The following is a 25,042-nucleotide window of genomic DNA, read 5'->3' on the forward strand; positions in this document are numbered from 1 at the left end:
ATACATAAATAAGCCACCTAACTAATAACAAATTGATCTTGCAGCAGCATCAAGCTAATACTATCACACAGAGGTTTGCTGAATGCTAACAGATTCTCATGTATTATACATATTTCTGCTTATGTCTAAATCATGGAGGCTGAATGACTAAATTCACCAGCCTTCAAGAGAAAATTTTATTTTTGATTCCAGTTTCACGCACATATACTCACGAGTTTAAAATATGATGAAATTTTAGAAAAAAGAAAGCTAAACTGGATATCAAAAAACTTAGACCATAGTCAAAATTCTAGCAGTAAGTAGCTTTCTAACCCAAAGACATTTAAAAAGCTTTTATTTAATAATTTCATTGGAAAATTTGAGGAAATTAAACTACATTATCTCTAGGATTTCAGTCAGTTATGAAAATACATTATCTATTTGACTAATAATTTGTGATGTTATTTCTACCTAATTCAGAAATGATCAAGCAATTAAGAAGGAATTATTGTCTGCAAATACATGTTTTCTCCCTTCTCACACCCTTCAGTGTCCCAAACAATTTATTTTGTACTATAAATAACATTATAACAAGGATGTGTTGATTTCATAGTTCAAGTAATTAAAAAATCAGCCAGAAGTTATTGATCTGAAATTGTACATGGAGTAGATAAAAAAAAAAAAAATTGCTAAGGTCAGGAATATCCTTTAAATGTTTTAAAATAATTGTAACGTGTTTCTTTAAAAGGTCATGGCTGTTTTATTGCAACTAGAATGGATGTTAGCCATCCTCTTTATTGTCCTGATTGGTAAAATTAAAATAAAGGTAATTTAATTAAAATGATTGAGAGTTATCTTAAAAGTGGAGAGCATAAAGAATGGACATATAATATTAATATATTTTGTGTTTTTAAAAGCACATTTCCAATTTCGTAGGCAATTATTTTAAAATAACAAAAAAGCACAGTGCATAATTAAAAGAAAAGAAATGGCTTTTGTAGACATAATTGCTTTGCATTTTAGACCTTTCTTACTAGCTCTGATTTACTCTGTTTTGTGTCTTTCAGGTATGACTATGAAGTTCAAGTAAAATTAAATAAATAAGATGTAAAATTTTAAGAATATTAAACTCAATTTCTATTAAATTCACTAAAAGACACTAAAAATTAGTAATGACTAGAATTATGCATATAAATCCCAAACCAAACACATTTTTAGCAATGATTTTAAAATGCCATTAAACAAATGGACATATAAAATAATATTAATGAATAATATTGCTCAATGGAAAAAAATGTTTATTTCCTTACTGAGTAGATAGGTTTACCCTTTTGGAGAGTCAGAAAGGCAGTGGTAGGGTAGAGTGGAATGTGGAAAGATCTGGAAGCACTAATGGGAGAACTAGTATCAGATGAATTTCCTGTTCACTAAAAAAATTTTGGATGATGAAAATTCTCATTTAGATTTTCTTATTAATAACTATTTAGCTACATATTTAATTATTTAACAAGTTATTTCTACACTAAATACCTATTAGAATAGTTAAAATCAAAAAGAAAAAAAAAAAACTCTCATTACGTCAAGTGTCAACAATGATGTGAAAAACCTATAACCCTCATACACTGTTCATGGGAATATAAAAGGATGCAATCACTCTAAAATACATTGTGGTAGTTTTTCAAAAAGTTAAACGTATGCCTATCGTGTGATGCAGCCATCTCATTCTGAAGTATTCACTCCGAAGAAAAAGAAACATATTTCCATTCAAACAATTAGACACAAATGACTGCTTAGTCACAATGGCTCCAAACTGGGGAAAAAAATGTCCATCAACAGGTGAGTGAATAAACTGGTACATTCATAGAATGGAATACTTCTTGGCAATCAAAAGTAGCCAACTAGTAGTGCACTCAACAACTGGACCACAAAATGGTTATGCTGATATAAAACAAGCCAAAAACAAATACATTACTAATATATAATTACATTTCTGTAGAATTTAAAAATATGGGAATTTATCTGTAATGACAGAAAACAGGTAAGTGCTTCGAGGTGAATGAAGTTGGAATTAGAAATTGCAGAGGTCACAAGAAAATCCTTGGGACAATGGAAATGTTCAGTATCTTGATTATGATGGTGGCTTCACAGGTGTATATGTGTCAAAACCCATCTAATTTGCACTTTAAATATGTGCAGTTCATTGTATTTAAATTATGCCTCAATAAAGTTGCACCAAACCCTCCCATCTTCCTCATTTCTTAAAAAAAAAAAAGAATCACAACTAAATTGTTAATAACATATTATATTCATAATAACAATCTATATGCCTTAAATTCTGATTTCTATTTTCTAAAAAAACCACATTGCAGATGGAATAAAATTACCTACTTTATATTTCTAACAGTTTCTTAAATTGTATAGAGCATTTCTCATTCAATCATATTTTAAGACAACTTTAAACTTAATGTCCTAGTATCTATCCAGATAATAGTTCAGTAAAATTTTATATAGGGAAATAAAGTGCCATTTCAAATCAAACAATGATGGCTGTGAAATGCTTAATTACTTTTTGACACACATATATCACTGTTCATTTGTTCTTAACTTCTCCATAATGTGTATGGAAATACTACTCTAGCCTATCTTCAGCATCTATGACACTGCAGGTGACAGTAAATTATGAAAAATTATGGGGCTTTCTCAACCTCTAAATGCATTTGACAGGCATTAAGATGAAAATACCTTCTATAACATCATAAAGATCATATTGTTACAGAGTGGCTCTAAACGGATCTTCCTCTTCTTATTATTTACTTATTTATGAAATTGAACTTTTTCTTTGGATTTCACGGTGACTCTATTAACCTCTGAATACCATGCTTCATTCTCCTCTCAGTTATACTGACTGTAATACCCAGTTTCCTCTCATGTCAACTTGCTTTTTTCCACTCTCTGCAAAAGTCAATAATTTGCTGCCACATCATAAGGAATAGGTGACTGCTATCTGCCTTGCTGATTTTATTTCCCTTATTAAAATAATTTAAACTCTCTGCAGTAATACAGGGTTTTAACATACACCAGACTGTTGGTGAGCAGTGTGAAATAACACCTTTACTGCCTTATGTACATCAAATGTATAGATTCCAGTTTTTGTAATAATGGTAAAATAATGGTAAAAATATCAGAGATTTGGGTAGTTCACTGTCTAGGATTGCAACAACACACCAACAAAGGTCTTCTATGAATCCTTGGGCTAGATGCTTCACATTTGCTTGAGTTTTCTCAGATGAAAAAAGGTGATAAAATAGTATGAAATGAATTAGTGCAGATGGAGTAGTAAGATTAAATGAGATAGTGGATACACAACACTAAGAAGGTAACTCACAAATGAGCTACCAGCTATAATTATACCAGCTATAATTTTTAGTTAAAATGGACAATATATAAACTATGTTTACCCCCAAATAAAACTTTATTTTAATTGTAATGATTATGTCCAGTTGGATGCAGGCTTACCATATATCACCATTGTTTATATCATGAATCCATGAGGATGTTTCTACTGAAAAGGTAAAAAATGATACTGTATGTTTTTAGAAGGAATGTTAAAAATATAATCACAAAGTGCTGATGGACATATATAGTGCTATATCTCAGGAGAGCAACATTGACATTTGTAATACAATGGCAAGTGTTTATGCATGCATATGTGTGTGTGCATGTACATAAATTGCATAAATTGGGTGATTCTACACATGTTATTGAGAAAATATTGTGCATTGCATCATTGTTAATAATAGTGAGAAACTGAAAACACTAATGCATTTTATTGATTAGACATAAGTATGAAAGTCCCATAAAGCAATGCATCCATCAACATATTTTAGAAATATATTTTTGACATATAAAAGTTTTCACATTATTTTTATAAAAAAAGGAGATTACATCCCAACATAAGCCTGTTTATAATACACATTTTTAAAGGAAGATTATTCATCGTGAGAAACTAAATTTTTTTTTCTTGATTGGCATTATCATTTTGGTGGTTGAGTCATCATTTCTTCCTTATTTATAAGAAGTGTAAGCTTGGGAAAATGAATAGAAGGGATAATCTTTCTTTAATTTATCTCTTATAATTCCAGTGCCTTTCTGCTTTGTATATATGTTTATATATATGAAGGAAGAGGAGGATAAAATGTAGATAACTACGTAAAATTCAGGTTTAAATATTGTAAATTAAAAAGATACATGACTTCATTCAAAGTGGATACTGATTCTCTCACAGATGAATTTCAAATGTCATTGGTGGTTGCATGAACAGAAATAGTGCAGTACCAATGCCTTAGGGCTGACCAGTGACATGAGCTGTATTTTCATTCCCACTTCATCCTTTCAATCAAAGATGGGTACAGACCAAGAAAACTGATTGCAATCCCAGAGAGAAACAGGACATCTACTGTATAGAATTATGGCTCTGAGAAGACACCTTAGTCAAATATATATATATACACATGCACACACACACACACATATGTGTATATATATACATACATGTAATACATACATGTGTGTATGTATATATAATATATACATACACATATATACATGTATACATAGTGCATATATAATATATACACACACACACATACACATACACATATTTTACTGCTGGGCAAAATGCCTCCCATGCTTTTGTATGATCTGCTTTTTACTGTTCAATGTATTTAGAGGGTCTTTGTATTAAAGGGATTGAATCTGGCATTCACGTTGGGCTTTGGAGTAGAAATAGACAAAAGGATTATTTTATTTTGTTTAGCTTTTAATCTGTGTATTCAAAATTTTACTACAAAATTTCAAATACAAAAACTAGAGGAAACAGTATTAATAGACACGTACGTTCTCGTCACCCAACTTCATCATTTAGCTATTCTTGGCCAGTTGTGGTTCGTCTATATTCTCTCACTTTGTCCACTGACCTTCCCTTAGATAATTTTGAAGCAGGTCCTAGACATTGTATTATTCTATCTGTAAATGTGTCAGTGTTGTATAAATGATAAAGATAAAAACTGATTTCTTTCTTCTTTTACGAAACATATCCACAATATCTTTATCACATGATGTTTTATTTTGCTTTGACCCTAAGTGACTTAATGGCACGTACCTTGAGAATTTAGTCTTGTAGAATCTACTAGATTTATGAACTTGGGCTGCTTTCATGCTCCCGCTAGTAATATAAAATGTTGATATTATTTTATTGCAGACTTCAAAAAGAGGTTAGCTGGCCAATAACATCTTAAATTGATTCCAGCAGCTGCTACCCCCATCCCCCATGTCCTATTGATGGTGGTCAAGAACAACATCTAAAGATATATTATTTATTGTAAAGCTTTAATAATTGATATGTCACTCATTTGATCAAAAGAAACTTCAATAGTCCCCAGTTGCTTATTGGATAAAAATGTAAATTTCTTGTATATAATTCAAAATTCTCCTTGATCTGCCTGTAAAGTGATTTCCTACAATTTCAAAGATGAAAGCTGGTCTTTTTACTTTAATTGTTATCAGAATATAATTTTTCAGTCTCTCAGTTTTTATTCCTGAGGCTTGCCTGACTTCTTCCCAAACTCCAACATGTGTTTAAGTACAAGGACCTATACTATTTGATGGCTCTAACAATGTTTAATGTATAAGTACTGGATATAAAATAGTCACTTAGTAAATATTAGCTGAGTAAATGGTATAGTGCCCTATTGAATAAAGTATTGGCTTTCTATAAATGACAGGTGTTTCTCTGCTTCATCATTTTACTATTCTATTTAAAAGCAGCACAGAAAAAAAAAAAATCTTTGGGGAATTGGATTTCCAGATGCTTCTGCTCTGCTTAGGAATATGAAAAGCTATCACAATTTACCACACCAGAACTATTTTCATTTAGTAAAATTCTCTCAAAGGAGCTACAAAGCAAGGACCATTTATCTTTATCTCATGGAATTATGTTTCTTCTCTAAAGACCAAGAATTAGGTTCTTGATTTCTGGCAGAAAACACTAGTCAGTTTGAGGTGCCTTTTGATGTTGCCGTATTTTATAATGACAAGCCAACTTTTCAATTTAATTGAATGCTTTTCAATCTCACTGAATTTGTACTCTTCCTCACTTAATGAGATTTTTTTTGTTTTCTAAAATTGTTACTTTTTTACACATTCTAAACTCTGTTATGGATATGAAAATATCAAAATCATATATTTTTAATAAACATTTCTCGACAAAATTAATATTTCATAATTTATATATTCATTTATATCTAAAGCATATAATTTATTATATTAATGACAGGACAAACATACTTTCAGTTTGTTGTAGGATGATGGATTGTGGTAAAACTAAGTTGCTATACTCTGCTTTTACTAGCTTTAAGAAAAAAATAGATAATTAAGGAACTCACTGTAAAGCAAGATGAGTTAGTAATAATTTAAATGCATAAAAATTCCAGTAAGAACAAGAGTAACCCTTTGTAACTAATATGAAGTAGTTCTAATTATTCAAGAATTATTACAGTGCAAACTTTTGTTTCATCTCCAATATTTATATTTAATATGAATATTTTTTTTTCTGATGAACGTGGATTGCTTTTAAAGGAGCAACTTGAGAGAAAAATTCAAGCTGTTCTGAATTGAAGGTTGACATATCATTATATGGATGTCTTAGCTAAGGTTCTCTATAAAGACTGCCCTCAGAATCATCTACTTAGTTCAGTGTATTTTAGAAGAGTTAGGGAAATAGGCTGCTTCGAAGCAACAGATGTGTTAAAGTGCTGATGTTCTGGGGATTCATCCTTAATGCTAGGCAGGTCTGCAGTTTGGTAGCAAGCATGAATGACTCAGGGACACAAATGAATCCTGAAGCTGGCTGAAGTCAAGTAGTCTGTTAAGTTGCTCTATAATGAGAGGTGGCGTAATCTCTTGGGCATATAGAAGACATCAAGAAGAATCAGGTTGATCACAGCCTAAGAAAAATATGTGTTTGATTTAATCTAAAAGGGTCAACCTTATCAGGAATTTTTGCTGGTTTGGTTCGCAGATGATACAAGCCTAGGAAGGGGCTGAACCATTAAGTCACTGACCTAATCGATGATGGGAACATCTGGTAAAAATATTTTACGGTTAAGTTTTACATTAGACACCCCCACTGTTGCTGTTACACAAGTGAGATTTACAAAATGCATACAGGACTTGGGGCATTCTTATGACAGGAGACCAGTTCTAATCTAGAGGAAGATTGGTCCACCTAAGCCTCCATGCAGTTGCTCCTCAGCATTCTCAGAATATTGGGGAGCAGATTAAGCCAGAAGATGGCAGCCTCATTAGTGTAGGAGAGGACTGTGAAAAGCTGCTGTACCTATGATAGCTGGGCCGAGAGACAATATCCTGGTGATAAACAATATGGTGCCCAACGAATAGAGCATGGTCAGGGTTGAGTATTATCAAGGCAATTGAGCCACAAAGAAGGTTAATCCCATAAGAAAGCCATTCTAGAAGAAACCAGGCATTGTCAGAAAATGTATCACTGTCACTGAGCAATAGAGGCAGATTTCCAGAAGAGAGGCAGGTAGGAAATAATTGGGGACACAGGGATCCTGCCAACAGCTACTTAGCAGAGCCTCAATTCTTGCACACCAGTGAGTAATAGAAAGTTTTCTAGGTAGAGTAATCTTAATTATCTTAGGGCAATTTTCCTTAAATTAAGTGTTAGGGAGTGGCTTATCTGGAACAGAAAACCAGCAATTCCTCTAGATCCTGCTCTTTGAAGTCAAGTCGTACAGGTACTCATTCCATAATATGTTCTTTTTATACTGTTATGTACTTTTCAAAGAGATTTTGCACAAATTATTTCCTTTGAGAATGGAAGTAGTACTTAAGGTGAGAAAAATCATATTATGTCCATTTTATTGACAAAGAAATTGAGGCTAACATAAATTATGATATGAACAAACACAAATTCTGACATCAGGCAGAAAAGAAGCAGGTGCATCCTTCATGAGGTCACTTGGGTCATAATTTTAAAAATGATAAACAGATCCCCCATTGTTCTGTTCTTTTGTTACGGATGTTGAGAAACTTTAGTCTTAAAGGATGAGGTAAAAATGTTTTAGAATTTGAGGCAAAAAGGCAGAATTGAGGATACTATGTACGTACTTATCTAGTTTTTAAAAATGTAACTATTAAAATATGTAACATCTTTGTGAGTCATACAAAAACAGGCAAACGGTCATATTTGACCCGTGGGCCACAATTTATCAACTCTGAACTATAGCAGTACTGACTTGAGTCAGTTGTCTGCAATATCAATTTAATTTAACAGTGATTAGTTGAATAGTACATTTCTTTTGCTCAATTAAATTGCATTCTGTGTATAAAAAACTTGCATAAGTTTTGATTTACACATAAAAAGTAGTATAACAAAGCATAAATATTTTATGTATAAAATATTATATTATATATTATATAATAGTATAAAATATTTTCCCAAAAGTGTATCTCTAAACTTTATATATATTAATGTATTTATTTCAGTTAAATACCTGTCAAATGCAAACCCTTTCAAAAAGAACTTTATCATGACTCACAGTAAAATTGATTTATATTTAAGCATTTTTTTCTCCATAGCTAAAATTTGTGGGTTGAAATAATGCCATAATATATCTTATAGTTTTTCCAAAAATCGACCAAGGCCACTCAGATAACTGAAATCTTTACCATAATGATTCGGTTGCACCCTCTGTCTGTGATATTCCCAGACAATGATGACTTTGTGACAATTTTAGTGATTATATTTTCTTAGAATGATGTAGAAAGGATGCTAAGATTATAAATATACATTAGCATAGCTCATTAACATGTGTTTTCCTCAGAAAGAATTGGACCTAAGCATGTAAGCTTTGGAAAAATGTTTTGTATTCAAATATATAGGGAAATAAGTCATTTTGTGCTTCCCAATTTTCCAGGCTTTCATAGTCTCCCTGGATAAATGATGAATTGAAGACAATGTCAGCAATTATTGCTAATACAACTGAAATGACATTAAAAATCACAAAAATGGTTAGAACTTTGCCACAAGCTTTGAATATTTTTTATTTTGAAATTTTTAAGACAATCCTACTGTTTTTCAGAGAAAAGTTTATTGATGAAACATTTTTGTAGATAAATGGATAACCTTTTCTTTCTTCTCTTATTTGAACTCTTCCAAATTACCTAGGGAAAAGAAAGTGTCAATTTGTCATGTTTTCATTATGATATGTGAATTGCAGTGATCTTTGGGAAGGCTTGAATTTAGGGTCCATATGAAAAACAACAGATTCACCCTAAGAATCAGGCCAACCATAAAAGTTTGCCAAATTAATAGGCATTACCTGTCCATATCATAGCACATTCAAGGTCTTTTTTCTGAATGTCGGTGAATACCGCATTAACTAGAAAGAATAGGCAAGAATGTAACACCTTGTGTTTGACCTGAAACTATTTTACTTCCCTGATTCTCAATACCAATAAATAGCTCTAGATGAAGTATGTGTTGAGTTTGGATTGACAGCAATGTTAAAATGAGGTTATAAAATACGTAGGGATAATGTCACTTGTGCTATTAGTGTCTAACCACTTTGCTCTTCAAATGAAAATATGTAAATGAATGATCATTTCTAAAATATAGTGACAGTGGGGTCATCTGCAATGCTACCAAGAACTTGCTTATATTCCATCTGGATGTATCTAACACTTGAACATATCTAATTGATTAATCAATCAATGGAAAAAAAGGAAGTGCTGGCTTTGATAGACTGTGATATATTGACACTAGAAAGAAAGGAAATTCTTTTGTTTGTTGGTTCAAAAAACCAAATTGGCTGGGCATGGTGGTTCATGCCTGTCATCCCAGCACTTTGGGAGGCCAAGGTAGGTGAATCACCTGAGGTCATGAGTTCAAGACCAGCCTGGCCAACATGGTGAAACCCTGTCTCTACTAAAAATATGAAATTTAGCTGGGCATAGTGGCACACACTTGTAGTCCCAACTACTTAGGAGGCTGAAGCAGGAGGATAGGTTAAACCCAGGAGGCAGAGGTTGCAGTGAGCCAAGATTGTGCCACTGCACTCCAGCATGGGAGAGAGAATGAAATTCCATCTCAAAACAACAACAATAACAACAACAACAACAACAAACTAGTCATGATTGTTTATGGGTCAACTGGGCTACCTAGAGTCCCAAGCTATGTAATCAAACATTAATCTAGATTTTGCTGTGAAAGTGTTCTACAGATGTGATTGAAGTCTATAATGAGTTAGCTATACATAAAGAAGATTATCCTAGATAAATAGGTGGGCTCAATTCAATCAGTTGAAAGGCTTTAAGAGCAGAGCTGAGGCTTCCTAGAATAAAAAGAAATTCTGCCTGGAGACAGCAGCTTCAGCTGGTGCCCCCAAGTCCTGACCTGCCCTTTCTGGTGGTCTGCCCTACAAATGCTAGACTTGGCTAGCCAGCCCCTACATTTCCATAGGCCAATACCTAGCAACATCTATCTATCCATCCATCCATCTCTCTCTCTATCTGTCTGTCTGTCTGTCTATCTATCTATCTATCTATCTATCTATCTATCTATCTATTCCCACTGGGTCTTTTTCTCTGGGCAATCCCAACTGAGACACCTAGACACTCACTTGATTAAAGATTTAAGAAAACTTTCTGCAAAATTCCCAAAGGGAAAGTGAATCATTTATAATGTTAATAATAATGCACAGTGGTTGGCCTCCAACAATAACAAAAACAACAACCACATCAGCAGCAGAAGCAGCAACAACAACAACAACAACAAAAGCTAAACATCTGGGGATCAGGAGTATAACATGAAACAGAATATGGAATAACACCATCAGACATAGAGTATCCATGACCTTCTGTCTGGAAAAAAAGAAGCTTGACACCACCTTTAGCTACTTTCCCACAGTCTTCTCTTTTCTTTTTTTAAATATTTATGTAGAAGTTCAAGAGTTTTCACGACTGAGTAGAGCAGCATGAAATACAAGTGTAAAGATATACTCTGCAAGGGCGGACCTCTCTATTCTCAGTATCCTACTCCCATCTGTGTTTGTGGGAGGCAGAATCCTAAGATGATCCCAATGACCCTCCCCCTTGGATAATAGCAAAGGAATTTTTGCAGATGTAATTAAGGTTATGGTTGATTATAAGCAGTGAGATTATCCTAGTAGTCCTAATTTAATTTAATGCATCTTATAAAAGCAGTGTTTTCTCCAGTTGGGGGCAGATGAGCAAGTCAAAGATTTGAAACAAGAGGGGATGCCACTGGCTTAAAGATGGATGTTGAGGGGAAAGGACCAGAGAGTAACCTGGTACTATCTGATAGAGACTCCAAGCTGACAGCAAGCAGGAAAATGTGGACCTCTATCTTATAACCCTAGAAACTTAATTCTGCCGACAACCTGAATAAGCTTGGAAGCTGATTCTTCACTAGAGCTCTGACTTCAATATTTTGATACCCCAATCAAAGAGAAATGTGAGATAACAAATGGGTGCCCCTTTATGCCACAGAGTTTGTAGTAATGTGTTACACAGCATGAGAAAATGAACACCGTATCCACTGTAAGACATTTGAGTTTCTCCAGCATACAGAACACATTTTCTTTCTTGTTGTATCACAGATATTTAGCATAGTATCCAGCACATAATATATAAATGTATATTGGTTAATTATGTGAATGAAGGGGATGCCACAGAGGGCTTTAATCTCTGTGCTTTCATGGCTTAGAACTGGCCTCTCTCTTCACTGTTTGTTATATGTTGCCTCCATGTAATACATGTAGGACAAAGAGTAAGACAGGGTACTCCCAGTTTTTAAGACAATATTTATAGATGATGTTTCAGTAATACCACGTGTATTCTTATTCCATTTTAATTTTTGGCATGTGAAAAACTGTACAAGTTAACACGTCTAGATTAATCAGGACTATGGAAATTATGATAGTATAGAAAGACTTCCTAATTGCATGACACTGGATTATAGAGGAACTAGACAGACACAGAATGGAGTTGTCCAGAAGCCTGGGTGCTCTCGAATTTGTATTAATCCCAATCTAGTAAGTGTTCTACCGTAATGAAGGAGACAATATATAGATAACTAAGGAAGTAGAAGGGGGTCGCTAGATACTCAGAGATCCTGAGGGTATTGAATCAGATAAATCAATTTTCACAGATAAATAAAGGCTCACGTAAGTTGTCTTTTAAAATAGAAACATGTCAATAATTACTCAAGTTTGAACACTTGGCAAATAATTTGGCCAAGAAATTATTTTGTCTGATTGTTTCAGGGCTTTCCCCAGTATTTCTTAAGGCTGATTAATTCACAAATTACTTATAGTGAGAACTTCGAACAGCAGCTACACTTTAAACCTTAACTAGTATAATTTAGATCCCTTGAGAAAATTATCTTGCATGAGAAACAGGGCATCTCAGTGCAACAGACCTTTTCTACAATTATTTATAATATATTCTCTTTCATATGTTCAAAACATTGGGAAACTTCAAAGATACAAAACAAAACCTGTGGAAAGTGTGTGATTCTCTAGTCCTCTGATTGCCTGCATTCACTTCATAATGACCGCAGGAGGCTGTGTCTGGAACAAGAATCCCCTCATCACTTGGAAACAGAGTAATTCCAATGTGGTGACATGGCACACTTGGATATGTTTTCATATGTAATGTGAACGCTTTCGGATTGTCTTAGTTCAGGATGGAGTTCATGTTCATCACAATTCCACACCTGTCACTTTTTCCATAGGCAGTGCAGGTTTAGACAGTGCTGGAATTTGCTCAAGTTTCAGCTTTGCTGTTTAGTAACTGCAAACTTGGGATAAGTGATTTCACTTCTCCAAATGTAAGTTTTAAAATTTGTAAACTGAGGATATATCAGTAACTACATTTAGAATATTTATGAAGACAAATTGAGCTAGTTTCAGCAAGGCATTCGAGATAGTACTATTAACACTTATTAATAATGGTACCAATTATTTACTAATATTATTAATAATATAGTTTTACTAATTAGCAATATTATTATAAAACATAGACGCAAATATATATATATATATTTTTTTTTTTGAGACGGAGTCTCGCTCTGTCGCCCAGGCTGGAGTGCAGTGGCCGCGATCTTGGCTCACTGAAAGCCCCGCCTCCCGGGTTCACGCCATTCTCCTGCCTCAGCCTCTCCAGTAGCTGGGACTACAGGCGCCCGCCACCTCGCCCGGCTAGTTTTTTGTATTTTTAGTAGAGACGGGGTTTCACCGTGTTAGCCAGGATAGTCTTCATCTCCTGACCTCGTGATCCACCCGCCTCAGCCTCCCAAAGTATTGGGGTTACAGGCTTGAGCCACGGCGCCCGGACAATATAAAATATTTGAAAAAGACATTGGCCAAATATAACACCATAGCAGCATACGGTATGTTCATATGCCAGCTACCACAAATTTCAGACCATGGCGCGTGTGTGTTACTTTTCCCTCTGCTATGTAATGAGAATATGAAACTTTGCATATTTTTTTTTTGTTACTATGTTAACGTTTAGTAGCGGGTAAAATACGTTTCTAATGAAAAACTGCAGATTATCTCTGTGTATGTAAATGTTTTCCTTTTCAGTTCTGACAAAAATATGTAAACAGATAAATAACTCACTTTTTAAAATAAAAGAATACTATAAATCATTTACTTTCCTGACATCTGACAGTCAAAAAAGGAATTCAGCTCGATACCACGTAGTATGTATTTTTCTCATGAGACTGAGGAATTCTGTTCTGCTCTCATTAATGAAAACATAAGCATGATTCTAATTAGCCTGAATGTGCCCTGGAAACGCATAAATCCCTTAATCAGATATGAGAGAGGAAGGCTGGTCACCACCTCTAAATGCCAAATTTATTATGTTCTAAAAAAATCTGTTCTTTCTTCTAATTAAAATTATAGCCTCCATAATGAACATAACATAATTACAGATCCAATAAATTAATCAAAGAATCACTTTTTGTTTCACTACATTAAAAACCTATTCTAATAGTTTTATTAATAAACCCGCTCTTATATCTCCTCGGAAGGTGTTAAGTTGTTAATAATTACAGGGACTATAATTGTTCAAGTGAGTAGATATCCTCCCTTCAAGTGAGTATATCTCCAACCAAAACCACTAAAATACTTTGAAAAATTTCACACTGTCAAATTCATAGTAGCAATTATCGCAACATCCACTCCCAGTAAATTTACAAATCCCTTTTCTTTTTCTTTCTTTTTTTTTTTTTTTTTTTTTTTTTTTTTTTTTAGTATATTCCACTGTCAGTGTGAGGAACTTTCTCCTTTTTAGTAATGGTACTTAAGCTTGCTCCCCAAATCATTTATATTATGATGTCTTTTATTTTCATTCTTTGGAGTAGAGATGGATACTTACACCTATTCTTCTATTTAATCATCTTAATATCACTTCTGAAAACAAGTACACGTGCAATTTACTTTATTTTTTCTGCTTTTTACAAATAAAAAAAAAAAAAAAAATGACTAGATTAAGTCTAACATAAGATTTTAGACCTTGTTGGCATAATGCTGAAAAGGCACAAAGGTAAATTCAAATCATGGAAATTACATGAATACTTCAGGTAGATTGCCAACTATTCGGTTATTTGGTAAAATATTACGCATTGTAATGATGTTTATGACATCAGGAAAGTAACTTCCCCTTAACCTGTAAACTGTCGAGTATTTTTCTCCAAATGATTTTAGGCCATCATTTTTTTGATCCTTTGGGAACTTCAATTTACCTCAAATTTCAAGCCCACATCTAAAATGTGCGTCCTTGTAGTGGTTTACCATGTTCCATCTGCAGTTTCTCCTGCACTCGGGATACTCTGTATTCAATGTCCTTTGAGTCAATAATCCCAGAGACTTGAAGCCAGAGTAGTTGACCTTTTCTAATTCACACACACGTGGTACACACTTTCACATTATATAATAAAGTACTTGTTGCTTTTTTTTATCTTTCCAGGTGACACCGTGAAGATTATTAAATCAGTGAAATATGACGTCTATTATTAAATAGAGTAGGACTAACCTGCTATAAAGAAATACTGATTTAGGAAAATTGATTTGAGACAATTATGTGGCAACTTAAAAATGTAAAAATACATAGTTCAACAACATATAGGTGTTTTGTATGAAAAGCTCAATTTGTTAGTAAGTGTATGCAGACAATCCCACATCTGCCTACTCCCCAACATATTCACCAAAAAAAGAAAAATTGAAAGGAGACAAATTACTACTTCTTATTCTGCACATTTTAAGGACAAAAGGAAAACTACTGACAAGCTGGGAAAGGAAGCTTATTTATGACTACTTTTCTGGTACCAAACAATACATAATACCGTTATTTTTCTGGTATCCTTAGTATTACGTAAGAACCGGGTAGATTGCCCTGCTCATATTCTCACCACTGCCATTCACAGCAAAATGGCTTCATGCCAAATGAGTCTCTGTTTTGTTTGCAATTTATTGTCAAAAAAAGAGATGTCATTATTTTTTATTATTTATTTATTTATTTATTTATTTTGACAGAGTCTCTCTCTGTTGTCCAGGCTGGAGTGCAGTGGCACGATCTTGGCTCACGGCATCCTCCACCTCCCGGGTTTAATCGATTCTCCTGCCCCACCCTCCTGAGTGGCTGGGACTACAGGCGCGAGCCACCACTCCTAGCTAATTTTTTATTTTTATTTTTAATAGAGATGAGGTTTCACCGTGTTGGCCAGAATGGTCTTGATCTCTTGACCTCGTGATCTGTCCGCCTTGGCCTCCCAAAATGCTGGGATTACAGTTGTGAGCCATCGTGCCCTGCCTATAATTCTTTAATCTCCAAGATGATGCATAGAGGAAGACGTTACAAAGCATTTGCAGATCTCCTCTACTTCCTCCACCCTATTGTAAGAAAAGGGTATAATTCTAACTTATTATGTTTATCAGGCTTACAAATGATGAAGATGAAGGAATAGTAGATAGTAAGTCACACTAATGTGGTCAGATTATGGTGTTCTTTTACTGTTTTCAAATTACAATGGCATATTTTTGTGCTTAAATTGCAGTGTGCACAGAATGTGGTGAAATAGGACTATATTCTATTCTTATGCTAATGATTCTGATGACACTGACAATTGTATAAAAAAAAGAACCTATTTTATGACAATCATGAAATTTTAATCTTCAGCTCCTCTTTATATTCTATTTTAATGTGTATTTGTGTTATATCAGTATGCAACAGAGTTATCTAAAAATTAACAATAAAAAGAAAAATTCTCAGTTTACAATAGGGATTATAGCTTATAAATTAGACCAAGGATTTTTGAATAAAACCATGTATATTGGCTCAAATTTATTCCCACCTCTGTGGAATGAGATATTATTAAACACAGATTACAGAGAATTTATGAAGAATAACTATGGTTTTCTTAATTATTTTAATGATTATTTCCTTCTTTCTAATTTAATGGGTATTCAACACACTGTTCATTAGGGGATTTTATGTTTAATACTACTAATAAAATTAAATGAAAAAGATATATGATACCATTAAAGTAGCAAGTAAGAAAAATGCTAGTGCTAAAATAACTCTTTATTTAGTAGGTACCAAGAGATACAAATGAAAACCATATTTCATGAGGTAACTCTTCTATTGAAAACTATTAAACTGTGAGGCATATTTATCTCTTCCTCCCTGTAGAGGTATAAACACAAAGCATGTTTTTAAATGATAAATTATACTCTTTATGGGATATTAAAAATGACCTCCAAATAAACAGAATAGGAAAACTGCAAAAATTCCAAAGCTTTACCATATATGAAAACAAAACTTTTATTTCATCTGCTCAAATTGCAATGATATAATCAACCATCATTATGAATGAATTATCTATATAGCAATTTAAATAATTACTAAATAAAATCTTATTTCATAGAAACTTATGTATGAAATGCAATAAAGAATTTACATTGTGCATGAAGAAATAGACATGTTTCTTGGAGAAGAGCATAAAAAAGAATACAACTATTTTAGAAGATTTTTGTAGATTCCCTAAAATATTAACGAAGGTCTTTTTTTATAGTAGCCATTTAAATATAATCTATAAGGGTTAGTCATTTACATTCTTAAGGATCACAGAAATATGCTGTTTTATCACATTTCATATGTTTCTATTAAATAACTAAAAGGAAAATTTACAATTTTATTTTCTATTTGTTATCTGTGTGCTTAGCTTGTATTTAATCTTAATAAATATATAAAAACAATTTTCTTGGATTTTGAAACAATAGAAAACCCCTCCTAAAAATTTTAAATGTTTTCCTAAGAACCATATGTAACAATAGTATTTTTTTAACAAGCTATTTTGAAGTATGCCTTAGATCAGCTTGAAAGCAATTTTAAGTTGTAAAACCATATAAGTACTATGCCTTATAAAAATAAAGTTAAACTAAAAAATTTAACAACTAAGTGATAAAAAGTATTCAGTACATTTACTTTAAATGCTTGTATTTATTACTAATAACTGCATAGTTAATACAGAATCATTGCATCTAGCAATGATCTTTGGGATGACATCAATGATGTCAAAAGAGTGGTTATTAAGAAAATATCACAAATCTTTATTTCTGACTGTTCAGTGAAGTGATTTGGTATTGAAATGTGGTATTAGACATAATTATTTTATTTCCAGAAGATTCTAAGACACTGAAAAAAATACTTCATCATCATAATTGAGAAGAAGCTTCTTTCTTTCTCTCTGTGTCTAACTTTTAGCACTTACAGTTTTTAATAGTGATGAAATTTAACTTTTAAATCTTTTTCTTTTATTTATTCTCTAAGAAATGTACTTTGTCCCAAGTTGCTAAGGTTTTCTTCTGTTTTCATTTAAATATATATAGGTGCATATATATATTATGTGTATATGTATATATATTATGTGTATATTATGTATATATGTATATACACATATATGTGTGTGTGTATATATATATATATTTTTTCTCTCATTGGATCGCTTTGGTGCCTTTGTAGATAATCGAATAACCATATAATTGTGGGTCTATATCTGGGCTTGGTGTGCTATTCTTTTGATATATGTGTATATCTTTACTCAAACACTATACTGTCTTGATTATTATAACTTTAACTTTACTATTACTTTGCTACTTTAAAAGACTACTTTTAATGATTTTAAAGGTTATTATCAACATTCTAAAGCTTTTGGATTTCCACACACATTTGCAAATCCACTTGTCAATTCATAAACATAATTCTGCTGGAACTATAATCGGAATTGTGTTGATCTATAGATCAATTTAGTAAGAATGGACATATTAACAATATTGAGTCCAAAACAAACTGATCATAGATACATTATATATATATAAAACTCTCTCTATATATATATAGAGTTAAATTTCTACTATAAGTAGTATCCAGATAATTCGGTATGTGACTATTTTATATGAGATTTAGGTACCATGGAGGATAGCTAAAAGGAAAACTTGCTCATGTAAAAGGCCCTGAATGTTTCAAACAAAGTCTAACTTGTTAGTTTGCTCCTTTGTCCAGTAAACTGGAAGCATCATCTCAAGCCCACAGTTTACTAATAAAAATGTCATCAGTAAGTCAATGTTACTGCTTCTTTACTGTTTGATATAAAAATAAAACAATATTAATGTGAGTGATCAAACACCAAATGTCATTTCTTCAGAGTCAGAATGGTGTTTTATAGAGAGACTCTGCTAAGGTACAGTCTTTTTGAACAACAGGAACAGCAACATTTTATCAGTGCCATGGCTATATTTTTGATAGTGAATGATATAAAGTTGGACAAGGGAAACTAGATAAGGCCTATAAATTCCAAGACAACACACAGAAATGTGACTTGTATTTTACAGAAGTTTAGTTGGCACTAAATTGGTTGACACTTTTCTGTCCTATAGTCATAGTTTGCCCACTTTGACATGCCACCCAAGTGACAGGATTCCACCAATCGAAATAATGATCAATAAATAGTCCTCACAGTGCAATTTATTATTAACTTATTATGATCAATTTGAATTAGTTTATACAAAACAAAGGGCTTATGTGCACATTTTCAAAGTCTGATATGGAAAAATTATGAAAGAAGTAAAAAATACTATGACAGTTTGAATTTTCCTCCTTTTTTTAAAAAAATAAATCTATAGGCTTTCAAACTAATTTGTCTGCAAATATCTTTTTATACATCACTTTTTGAATATCTAATTAAATATTGCTTACAACATAGTAAACATAAAAATGAAACAATAAAACAAAACCTACAGAGGGCGCCATATCTATACTGCCTGATATGGTTTGGCTGTGTCGCCACCCAAATCTCAACTTGAATTGAGCTCCCAGAATTCCCACGTGTTGTGGGAGGGACCCGGAAGGCGGCGGTAATTGAATCATGGGGTCTGGTCTTTCCTGTGGTACTCTCATGATGGTGAACAAGTCTCACGAGATCTAATGGTTTTATCAGGGGTTTCTGCTTTTGTTTCTCTCTTATTTTCTCCTGCTGCTGCCATGTCTGAAGTGCCTTTCACCTCCCACTATGATTCTGAGGCCTCTCCAGCCATGTGGACCTGTAAGTCCAATTAAACATCTTCTTCTTCTCAGTCTTGGGTATTTTTTTTTTTTTTTCAGCAGCATGAAAATGCATTAATATACTGCTTCAGAACTAGATCTATCCATATATCTATGTTTCTATGTATCTATATATCTTTATATGTGAATGTGCATATATATATTTATGTATTTATGTGTGTGTAGATATTTATCTGTCTATCCATCTCTCTGTTCATCTGTTTATCTATATTTTGATTTTCTAAGAAATTCACTAATCTCAGATGACCATAAAACACACAAATGTCAATATAAAACAGAAAATCATAAATTAAAAATACAAACAACTTAGAATACAATAATTTCCTTCCATTTGAAAGACAGATTTTTTTTTTTTAACTAAACAAATATTTGTACAAACCAATAATGTCCCACAATTCAATTAAAAACCTGATACAAGAATTACACAGGTAGTTCATGGTGTGTGAGTGAGGCACATTCAAAATAGCTTACAAGCATATGAAAGAATGTTTGACTATCATAAGGAAATAATATCTTATTATTTACACATACCTGAATTTTAGGTCATCATCTTGTTTATATGCTGTGTGATTTGATTTCATTTGTCTCCTGACACTTGAAACCTCACTTATAAATTGTGAAGGACAAATAAATGTAAGCATGTATACTAGGTTGAAATACATCAGTACATTGTGAATTTCATGTGATAATATATACAGTACACAGAAACAGATTGAAAACATCAGTAAAAAAAACAAATTATATGGCCAGACACTGTGGCTCACATCTCTACTGCGGCACTTTGGGAGGCCAAGGCAGGGGATCACTCAAGGTCAGGAGATCAAGACCATCCTGGCCAAAACGACGAAACCCTGTGTCTACCAAAAGTATAAAAAATTAGACAGGTGTGGTGTGGGCACCTGTAAGCTACTCAGGAGGCTGAGCAGGAAGAATCACTTGAACCTGGGAGGTGGAAGTTGTAGTGAGCCTAGATTGTGCCACTGCACTCCAGCCTGGGTAACAGAGAGATAGACTCTGTTAAAAAAAAAAAAAAAAAAAAAAAAAATCAGAAAACCAAACCAAAACAAATTATCTTATATAATATTCCTTCAGCTAAACTTCTCTAGCAAACATTAATTTTGATATTATCTTTCTAATTTTAGAATCCTACACTAGACTAAATAACAGCAGGTCTAAAGAACATATGAAAATAGTATAAAAGAGTAGCAGAAAGAAAAATAAGGAAAAGTTCATACAGTCCTGCCTCACTTAACACTAGGGATATGTTCTGAGAACTTCATCGTTAGGCAATTTCTTCGTTGCGTGAACATCACAGTGTGTACCACAGAAACCTAGACGGTGTAGAGTGCTACACACCTGGGCTATATGGCGTACTCTATTGCTTTTAAGTTACAGACGTGAACAGCATATTGCTGTACAGAATAATGTAGGCAGTTGTAACACAATGGCAAGTATTTGTGTATCCAAACATATCCAAATATAGAAAAAGGTACCATAAAAGTAGAGTATTAAAGATTAAAAATGACATACCTATCTGGGGCACTTATTATGACTGCAGCTTGTAGAACTGAAATTTGCCCTGTCTGAGTAGTGTGTGAGCAGTGAATGAATATGAAGGCCTAGGCCATTACTGTACACATGTGGACTTTATAAACAATGTACACTTAGGCTACACTAAATTTATACACAATATTCTTCTTCTTCAATAATAAATTCACCCTAGCTTACTGTAATGTTTTTTATTTTATAAACTTTTTCATTTTTTGAACTTTTTGACTCTTTTGCGATAACACTTAGCTTAAAACACAAACACACACAGCCGTACAAGAATATTTTATGTCCTTATCCTATTATCTTTTTCTATTTTTCATTTTACTTTAAACTTTTGGAACATTTTATTAAGAACTAAGACACAAGGTCAGACACGGTGGCTCACACCTGTAATCCCAGCACTTTGGAGGCAAAGGCGGGCAGATCACTTAAGGTCAGCAGTTTAAGACCAGCCTGGCCAACATGGTGAAACTCCATCTCTACTAAACACACACACACACACACACACACACACACACAAATTATCTGGACATTCTAGCGCAGGTCTGCATTCCCAACTACCTGGGAGGCTGAGGCAGGAGAATTGCTTGAGCCCGGGAGGCAGAGGTTGCAGTGACCCGAGATGGCACCACTGTACTCCAGTCTGGGCTACGGAGTGAGACTCTGTCTCAAAAACAAAACAAAAAGAACTAAGACACAAACATTAACCTAGACCTTCACCAGATCAGGATCATCAATTTCACCACCTTTCACCTCCACATCTTGTTCCATTGGAAGGTCTCCAGGGACAGTAATATGCATTGAGCCATCATCTTCTATAATAACAAAACCTTATTCTGGAATACCTCCTGAAGGTCCTGCTTGAGGCTGTTTTATGGCTCTTTTTAATAATAGAAGGAATACATGCTAAAATAACAATAAAAAGTATAGTATAGTAAATATATAAACCAATGACATAGTCATTTATTATCCTTATTAAATATTATGTACTATATATAACTGTACATGCTACACTTTTATAGGACTGTCATCACAGTTGGTTGGTTTACAACAGCAGCACCACAAACAGGTGAGTCATGTGCACACTACAACATTCGAATTTTTCAGTTCCATTATGATTTTGTGGGACCACTGATGTCTATGTGGTCTGTCATTAACTGGAATGTTGTTATGTGGTGCCTGACAGTATTGCCTTTGAGGAAAATTCTGGTGATCTGAGTTTTCAAGCAATCTGCCCAAACTGTTCCTCATTTTCACTTAAGTTTGTGTTTTCATCTGAATGTTTGTGTACCCCCAAATTCATAGGTTAAAATCCTAATCCCCAAGGTGATGGCTTTTACAGGTTGGGCTCTTGGGAGGTAACTAAATCATGAGGGCAGACAAATGTGATGTGCCCTTATTAAAAAGGCTCCAGAGGACTGCTTTATCATTCCTCCTTGTGAGGACACAGCAAGAGAGTGACATCTGGCCAGGCACGGTGGCTCACGCTTGTAATCCCAGCACTTTGGGATGCTGAGGCAGGCGGATCACGAGGTCAGGAGATCGAGACCACGGTGAAACCCCGTCTCTACTAAAAATACAAAAAATTAGCCGGGCGCAGGGGCAGGCGCCTGTAGTCCCAGCTACTCAGGAGGCTGAGGCAGGAGAATGGCGTGAACCTGGGAGGTGGAGCTTACAGTGAGCCAAGGTCGAGATCGTGCCACTGCACTCCAGCCTGGGCTACAGAGCCAGACTCTGTCTCAAAAAAATAAAAAAAATAAAAAAAAAATTAAAAAGAGAGTGACATCTATGAGCCACGGGCCCTTACTAGACTAAATCTGTCAGTGCCCAGCCTCCAGAACTAGGAGAAATAAAGGTTTGTTGTTTGTAAGTTATCCAGTTTATGGTACTTTTGTTATAGCATCTTGAGCTGACTAAGACAGTTTGTCTTGTGAAAATTTAAGAGAGAAACAATTTATGAAACATTGTATCCATGAGGTGCATGTAAATTTTAGACAGACCTCACTCTGGAACAGAATATGAGGAAGTCATATGCTGAGCATACCACTTTATAGCACCACAAGGCCTTGTTAATATACATAAATTTTTTATTGGATTCTAATGTATTTTCCTCCATATGATGGCAAATAGTCTATAAAATTATTCTTCTTAATTCTTGTATTTGTAGTGTAGACACAGCAAAAATTACATCCAAGTTATGGCTAATATAATTTCCAAGTGATTGACCTTCTCTTCTCACTGGCATGTTTTGTATATTTGAATCTAATTGAACTAAACATAACAGAAAATTCAGGCATGGAGCCAGCATCTTTCTTGATTGACCCTGTTCTGAATGCCAACTCCTGAAGGAGCTTCAAGAACAGACCAACCTCTCCAGGCAGTGTTTAAAATAGATTCTGCTGTTAAGCAGCACAGCACAGCTATACACCTGCTACAACGGGGAAGAGCTTCTCCTAGATGTTACATGTGTTTAACAGCAGGCAAACATTGCCATTTGTCACCTCTATGGCATTTCCTGGTGGAGTTTGTGTAACACACTGAGTTTTCTTGGAGGAACCAGTTGGAGTATTAGTCAAACAATCCATCTTTTTTCAGTGCTTGATAAGAATTCAAATAGATAATTCAAATGGATAAGAATTCAAATGGATAATGAACAATCTTGTAGTTTTACCTACCATTCTTATAATTGTCACTGTAAAGAAAGTCTATAAGATTGCCTTTGAGCTCTGAAAGGAAGGCTGTAATCTAAAGCAAGTAAAGTTGTGGAAGATCTTACTATGAGAACAACTCTAAAAATGGGGCAGATTATGGAAATAAAGAAAAAGCAATGGAATGATTTTTTCCTTGTCAGTGCTGAAGTCAGGCAGGTAATAAAAATTGTTTTATCTAATAGGTGTTGAGAATACTTTTGCAAATATTAAAGTCAACATGGCTATAACAAGCCCAAGTTCTCCAGGAGAAATGCGTGCATTTAAAATGGAACCCAAAATTTACAGACTACAATAATAAGAGCCCTCTTACATTTTCATTTAATCACATGTATATGGCCATCTTGTCCATTTTGAGGTGGGTGGCAGGGCTTTAGGGAAAGCTCCAAATAATGAGTAGGCTTAAGTATCAAATAATGTCCAACCTTTTAGACATTAGAGATGATTCTGAATATATTTCTTTTCAATATAACTACATATTAAATCTAGATGTTAGGGAAAGAAACACATTTTGCTCCTGGGATCTCTTTAGAAAATATTATTCAGTGAAATGTTAAATGACATATAAGAATTTCTAGTAATAAATATGATGGTTTTGTCTCAAACAGCCGGGTTATAAGAAAGATGTACATTAATTATGAAAATTAGTAAAGCTGTTGACCCTTCCTTGGGCTGATGACTGCATAGTTCTGAAATGTATCTATATCCCTTGAACGGAAAGGAATGCTTACTTCTTTAGCTTACTTTCTGTTTTAGAAGCATTGAGATTTCCTCTGGAAACTCCAGGGAAATTTCCCCAGAAATTCTAATTGACTGAAATTGAGCATAAGCCCATTTAAGAACCAATGGTTCTCCAGGAAATATAATTACTGTGAGACAAATTAATTTGAGAGATATGTATTGATAAGCATTCACTGAGGCGTGGAGCCCTGTGGGGAGGCAACGATTATTCAATAACATTAGAATTCTGTTTAAAAAAAGGGAGAATTGATGCTAAGCAGTTTCTTCACGCATCTGCTACACTAAGATTTAAATGTTAAAATACATGAAAATTAAAATTATGATTG

General features: G+C 33.8%; 1 protein-coding gene across 1 annotated transcript in view; it reads right to left on the reverse strand.

The window, feature by feature from the left end:
• The window catches only part of CDH12 (cadherin 12), a 1,145,481-nt gene that overhangs the window by 489,162 nt on the left and 631,277 nt on the right, over positions 1-25,042 (reverse strand). The window lies entirely within an intron of this gene.

This window comes from Papio anubis, chromosome 5, assembly GCF_008728515.1.
Source record: "Papio anubis isolate 15944 chromosome 5, Panubis1.0, whole genome shotgun sequence".
NCBI lineage: Eukaryota > Metazoa > Chordata > Mammalia > Primates > Cercopithecidae > Papio > Papio anubis.